This window comes from Mustela erminea, chromosome 6, assembly GCF_009829155.1.
Source record: "Mustela erminea isolate mMusErm1 chromosome 6, mMusErm1.Pri, whole genome shotgun sequence".
Lineage (NCBI taxonomy): Eukaryota > Metazoa > Chordata > Mammalia > Carnivora > Mustelidae > Mustela > Mustela erminea.
The window spans coordinates 37,775,612-37,783,349 of record NC_045619.1 but is presented as its reverse complement, the minus strand read 5'-3'; the positions used below and the strand labels follow the sequence as shown (position 1 = coordinate 37,783,349).

The window sequence follows — 7,738 nt, the reverse complement described above, 5'->3', positions numbered from 1 at the left end:
AGACGGCGGTGGTGATGGGTGATACTGGGAGCTAACTGGTGTACCAATTCCCTGAAATGTTTGGGCAAGTTACATGGGGTGACTAGCCACAAGTCACTTTAGGGAAGCAAACAATTGGACCCGTGTCAGCTGACTGAACTAAGATACTGAAGCAATAAACTCTGGGAGATGTGCTCATACTGATACCGTCAGCCCAGTTTCAAATTATATTGCTCCCTTTTGTTGAGCACACTTAGAATCTATTTTCACTCATGTTGCCACACATTTACAGAAGTGAATATCCATGTTCTGAAATTCTTTGAGCCTGTAGGACCCATGTTGGTACATGACTCCTAACTGGAACCCTAGAGACCATGAAAAATGGATCGTTGGATATGAAAGAAATTGGCTTAATTTTCTTCTTTCTTCTTCTTCTTTTTTTTGTAAAGGCAGGGCTTGATCCAGCTTACACAAAAGCAGTTTAATTGACAGTATACAATTTTCCAAAATATAGTTTTGTAAGAAAATGGTAATAGTTAAGTATAGTCTTTACAAACAATATTCTCAGTAAATTCCAATGTGCTTCAGCCCACTGTGCACGAAGACACATGCTCCTCCTGTCCCCTGGGCCAACTAACATTCACTAATAATAAAAAAGACACTCATCAAATAGTAATCCCTCCCTTCCACTCAGTGTTGGGTTTTCACCAAACCTGAGCAGATCAGCTCATGACGGTCATAAAAAATAAGCTATTGCTTTACTCTTAACCCCTGCGGCCTTCCTGAACCTTGTTCCCTTTGATTCTTAGTCCTGCTAGTGGAAGATCTATATATAAAAGCTCATTCAAAACTGTTTCTTGACAGAAAAGGATCACTTACACTCCAAGGAAGTATAGACCAGGATTGCTCCTATTGTGGTCCTCAGGTCCTCCCTAACCTTGCTGCAAATTGTCTTAATTTTTTATTGTAATCCTCTTATTCAGGGGAATTACAGTGTTTTAAGCAAATGGGAAAGGGTTTCTTTATCTGGCAAGAGGAGTGCAGTGGCATTGGAAGATGAGGATATTTCAAACCCCCCAGAATCTCACCCATATAATCAACGCTACTGTGGTCCTCACTCCCTCAACCAATGCCAAAATCCAGGAGCCAGAGATATGAGTCTTAGGTAATTTTAAATTTTCTGGAAGTCACCTTCTAAAAAGTAAAAATTAAACCAATGAAATTATCTTTATATTGTATTTAATGCAGTATACCCCAAATATTATAGTTTCAACATATAAACAGTATAAAAATTAATAATAAGGTATTTTACAGTCTTTTTTTCTAAGCACTAAGTCTTTAATATCTAGGGATTAGCCATATGGGGTTAGTGGCCACCGTAATGGACAACACAGGCTTTATTCTCTTTTCTTCCTTTCCATATGATTATAAGTAGACATCCCATCTTACCGTCTTGAATTCCTCATGCCTTGTGTGCCTTCATTGCCAGGTTTCTACCTGTCATAATAACAGAGATTTTCATTCTCCACCCTCATTCTTTAGCCCATAACCAATCCAAAAAATCTTACTTCTCAAACATCCGTTGTCAACAATCTATTCCCAAATACCTATTTCTTCACCAGACCTTTTGTTGTAAGCAACACCACTAATTCTGGAGAGCTTAAGAAAGAAAATATTTTTCTAAATAAATAATGATTATTTCAACAGTGCATAGGAAAGCTGGAGAATCAGTCCCAGGAAATAAGCAAACAGTAAAAGTTTGGTTAAGAATCAGGGAATATAGTCCAGTCCATGTGAAGGATGCCACTCTTGGCTCTTCTACAAGACTTAATACAGCTACACTAACATCTCTAGTGGTACTTGCATCTTTGCAGATTCAAGGTCAAAGCTGAAGAACTTCACTAGTTCAGTATCATGGCACTCTCGGGAGTCAGGGAGATGCGATACCTGGGTATTTGAACTTTTGTATTAGAAGATAGAAATCTGATCACTTGAATCAAGGGAATTCTTCCCAAATGAGAAGAGTAGTAGGATAACGGATGGTAGGATAATGGGCAGCAGGATAAAGAAGGCAACTGTCTACTATAAAAACACCCAGGGAATAAATACAGTGGAGTAAGTGCATTTTCTAGTTTATGGCAATGAATATATGGAGGGTCATAAATATGTTAAATAAAAGCTAAAGACTTACTGTCTTCTTTGAAATGAGAGTTCCATTATTTTTTGTGATCAAATTCATATTGATAGGTATTTTAAATTTCAAACATAATGTTTCTGGTTTTAACAAGTTAAAAAGAAAAAAAAAAAAACCCTCGTAATCCTTCTTGAGGTTGCCAGTGTTAACAGTTTGGAAGGATTTTTCCTGGAGTGAAATTTTAGAGACTTCTCTGACCAAATTATTCTGAAGCGATAAAGAAAAGTCTCGATCAACTCTTTATACTTTTAATTTTGATGTTGTTGTCAGTCTTAAAGTCCCTAAGAAAAGGAATCATTTAGCTCTGAGCACTTTTTAAAAAAGGCTTAAAACATCTTTGTTATGGAATCAAAGCGGTAGCATTCAATATTTAAGTAGAAAAGGGAGGCAATCATGGAACTCACCATTTACATTAATTTCAATGTCACTGTATTAGGATTCAAAATGTGTTTTTAGGGGCACCTGGGTGGCTCAGTGGGTTAAGTCTCTGCCTTACCCTCGGATCATGATCTCAGGGTTCTGAGATCGAGTCCTGCATCCGCTTTCCGCTCAGTGGGGATCCTGCTCCCCTGCCCCCTGCCTGCCTCTATGCCTACTTGTGATCTCTGTCTCTCAAATAAATAAATAAAACATTTTTAAAAAATGGATTTTTATTGTCATTTATCATGTTACCAGTTTCAAAGTTTGGAAATATGATGTGTACTATGGCCCTATCTTTCCCATGTTTCATTTTTCTCTATGTAATGAAATGTGGAAATGCCAAGACAGTGAACTCTGAGGATCAAGGGACTGTGTAAAACCTCATCACAACCAACCAGTAAAGCCTTTTAATCAAGAAGAATGTATACGGGGACACAGCACTGCTGAATTGTGGTCCAGGGGCTGGCAGACATAGCAATGAAGAACTAGGAAAATGAGCAGCAATCTAATTTTGATTGACTCTAAATGGAGAATGACACAAGGAAATTCAGGTGCTGGATGTTGTAGGGTGCAGTCTATTTTTCCTAATTTTCTCCACTGATGCCTCTGTACACATTTCAGGTTAATCAAAAACATTCATTGATAAGTAGCAGAGTTTATAATTAGGACAATATTCCAGAGTCATAATGTAAAGAATAAGTCTAACATTACAAACAAAAATCAGCTATGAATTTACTCTATTTTTCCTTCCATATGTAATAATTAACATTTTAAGTGCCTACTAACGGCACATACTGAGCGCATAATATTAAGCCATATAACTAGGCAATTAATTCAACTTCCTTATAATGATTTGAAATGCCAGTTTGGTAAATGTGTCCCGGCTGATTATATTGGAAGCAATTTGATGTAATCAGCCAGCTAAGTGATTTATCTCCACCTGGCATATTGCTACTTCCTTCATCCTGCATCAGGCACCAGTGCCAAAATGAGCTATGATCGGTATTTGCTGCTTTGGAAGTGATGCCCCTACCTACTCGGTTATAACGGAACACTTGGCTTCATTAGACATTAAAGAGCACCTTAAATGGTAGAGGAAGCAATTATATGGGGGTCTTTATTTACTTAGTACTAGGCGTACCAGAAGATAGGGGAAAAAATCAATAGAGTCAGAGCTGTCTTTTATTTTTCAAGCTTTTACACTGTTCTTGGCAGTGAGAAGCAAGTTACAATGAAGACGACTGAATGAGACACAAAGTCTCATTATATTATAACCTCACTCTTCACTCTCTATATATTATAACCTCACTCTTCATAGCACATACTCAACTCATCTATCATTTAGTATCTTCATTGTCAATATGAATCCAGAGTACTAAGAACTTCATTCTCATTATCTGCCTCAAGATTCTGCCCAATATTATGGATCTATACAACTGGATATGTGTTGTGTGGAAATACAGAAACTTACACAGACCAACTTTTGTTGGCACATCTTACCAAGAATATTACATGCTATATTGCATAATATAATAAAAGATGTTTTATTTAAAAACATTTTCTATTACTTCCTATAACATCTTTGACATTTTCTATCTATACATAATGTCTATTTCACTCTGGGTTTTGTTTTTTGTTATTTAACAGGTATTTATTGAGAACTATGACAGTCCAGAAATTATTCTAGTAACAGTGATTAGAGCACTAACAAGGGTATATAACATCTCTGACATCATAAAACTTAAATTCTAGAGAGGGGAGGCAGACCGTAAACAAATAAATAAGTAAAATATAGCACAGGAAGATAAATTCTATGGAGTGAAATAAATTAGGGTAGGGGACATTAGAAGTATATTTTTAAATAGGAAGGCTAGGGGGAAGGCTTTGCCAAGAAGATAGCATTTGAGTTAAGACCTGAAAGAAGAGAAAGATCAAACTGTGTGTATATCACAAGTAAATTATTAGTAAGGAAATTGGTCTGTGTGGCTGGTGGTGAACTACATGAAAATACATTAACGTAGGTATCGTAGAAATTATTAACACGTGTTGCCTGGGTGGCTCCGGGGGTTAAAGCCTCTGCCTTTGACTCGGGTCATGTTCCCATGGTCCTGGGATCCAGCCCCGCATCAAGCCCCGCATCAGGCTCTCTGCTCAGCAGGGAGCCTGCTTCCCCCTCTCTCTCTCTGCCTGCTTCTCTGCCTACTTATGATCTCTGTCGAATAAATAAATAAAATCTTAAAAAAAGAAAGAAAGAAAGTATTAACACAATAACCACAAAATTGCGAGAGTATTTTTGACATAAGTATTTAGCTTACTCTCAGAAGCAGAATCCATTCAGCACCCTTAAACGATGAATCAAATAACAATGGAAAGTTTGAATTAAAACTGTTAAATAAGAGTATAAAAAATATGGTGTGTTCAAAATTGTATCCAAAATATAGTGTTAGACATTGACTGAGCAGACTATAGCAACTTTTAAAGGTAATGATATATGATAGTTTGAAAAACACATGCAGTGTAATATTATGAGATGTTTAGCCCTATAGAAATCAGCCACTAGAAATTTTAGAGACAATTTTGTTAGCAGGAGGAGAGACTGTACGAAGGTGATGAATAATGGGCTTATATGTAGAAGGCTTACATGTAACTTGGATAAGAGTAGATCTTGTGTATCGATCATTATTTAGAGCCCATTACTAAAAACATGAAAATTAGGAACTAGAAAATACTTCTTTTTAAGAGATATTTAAAAACTTACACTAATAGATATTAATTTCCTTCCTCAATTTTTTTTCTTAAATTTGGATAGCCTTTCATTTTATATATAAAAGCTAAAGGAGTCCAAGACACCAATTAGTTTGATCATATCACACATACAAATGAATTGGATCAAATTCACCAAGAAAGTCACATAATAATTCACTAGGTCATATGAATAATTAGTATGTGCATGAAAAGAAAATAACCTATTCTAATGATTTACTTAGCTTTCTAAATACTGAAGACATTCAAATAGACAATTAGCTGTTTTTCTTTAGATTCATTTTATTTTTTTTTTATTATCCTACAAAATACCTTATAATTCAGCCACCACTCTTGGTACAATTCCCTAGATATAAATTCAATTTAGCTTCTAAAATGTTAATCACACATTCTTTGAATAGACACAGGATGCCTGAACATTAATTAACTTAAAGTTAGATTAGTTGATGAAAAAGTTTAATTTAAAATTAACTTCAGTAGAGATGAGATGCTATAAAAAGTATATTCATATATTCAATGAGCAGACACTGTGGCAAAGAGAAGATCCTTTCCACCATAGTAGATTTATTAAGTCACTATAAATATTTTACAAATTCAATCTCCAAAAAAGTAGCAGTGGTTTAGTTACTTATCTTTCCATTGCTCTCCTAGAAATCATACAAAGCGTCAAGGAGAATGGATGAAAAAAAAAGAGGAAGTCACAAATTATAATTTCTGCAAAACCATGCAGGATGAAAATTAAATGCACATATAGCAAAAGCATGAGAGACTTGTGGAATCAGCAGGGGTAACTGCCAGGCACAGGGCGTCAGGGATGAATGGGGAGCTCTGATGGGCAAGTACCAGACATTAATGGAAAATAATATTTCTCAGAGGAAGAGAGAGCTAAAAACGGTAAGAATTTAGAAACTTAGTTCAAAAAAAATTCCTAGAGAAATCATTTGTTCAAATAGAAAATAAAATCTGCATTAATAGAATTCATAGATACAAAGAAAAGAAAAATGAGAACATGTAGAATAGACAGCCAAATGTATACTTACATGTGAAATGACATGTTTTAAGGAAGGTATTTTGTTATTAAGAAAGAAGAAGAAATTAATATAAATTATTCAAATAAAGAACACAGAAGAAACAAAAATAGTTAACAGAGCATATTGGAATGGAAATAAATGGGATCAAAGTAGAAAACTGAAAATTTATAAAACTTTAGGACAGAAGCACAACTCGTAAATTTAAAAATTATAACTTCTATTGTACTTGTTTTTGCTTCTGCATATTTGTAAAGGGTGGGAATGAGGAGGAGCTATTGTAAGATAGACTATAGACTCTGAAAAAATGTAATAAAAGAAAAAATAATTTTAGACATAAAACAGGAGAAAAAGAAGAAATATGAATTAGTTTTAAGGGACTGCTTTTCATAGACCTAGTAATAAATTTGAAAATCGTAATGAAATAGACAATTTTCTGAAAAGTTTCCAATATTGACTCCAGAAGAAAAAAAAATTCTTAATAAATAACCATGATAAAAATTAATATGTATAAAAGAGTCTCAATATCAGGGTGGGTGTTGTTGGTTTTAAGAGTTGGAATATGATGAAGACAGGAAAAATGCCCTTGCATTCAGTAAAGTGAAAGTCATTGTGACCTTGATAAAGAGAATTTCAGTGAAATGCAGGAAGCCAAAGGGAGAATAGAGAGGAAGAACACAGTGAGGAATTATAGATAAACTTAGGGTGTTCGGCTATAAGGACAACAACATATAAATAATTAGATCATGTGGCAAACAACCCAACTTCTTTATATTAACCTGGGAATAACTAGAATTAAAAAACATTGTGTACCCAACTAGCTAGTCTATTATTTAGGAAATTCATTCTTTTCTTTTTTTTTTTTCTTTTGTTGATCAGTAGCAGCTACAAAGTAGAAAGCACTGTACCACGGATTTCAAGAACTGAATTCTAGTCTGCTCATGAGGAGTTTGTATTCTAGTTTTGGAAATTGAGAAAATTAAGAAACAGAAGGGAAGGTTTAGGGAGATAATAAATTTTTCTCCTGGAAAGAAAACACACAGTAGCAGAATATATCCCATAATTCTCTTTTTGCAGACCATAGCTTAAAGCATATCACAAAAAAAAGCATGCTAATACTTTTTAAATTACACTGTGTCTAGAAAATAAAGGTAGGGGTATTTAAATATGTTACACCAAGATAATGTGGAACACTTCGAAACAAAAGGCAATTACTTGGGTGCTTCAGGCAGTAATAAAACAAAACCACAAATCTTTTGAGGAAAACTGTTGGTTATTCAGAATTTCTGTTTGGATACCACAAATCTCATTCCCTCTCTAAATAGGACCAGATTTTAGTAAATGTTTTGGGTAG

General features: G+C 34.7%; 1 long non-coding RNA gene across 3 annotated transcripts in view; it reads right to left on the bottom strand.

Annotated features, from left to right (window-relative positions):
- The window catches only part of LOC116593084, an 81,259-nt gene that overhangs the window by 20,205 nt on the left and 53,316 nt on the right, over window positions 1–7,738 (bottom strand). The gene's annotated exons all lie outside the window — the stretch shown is intronic.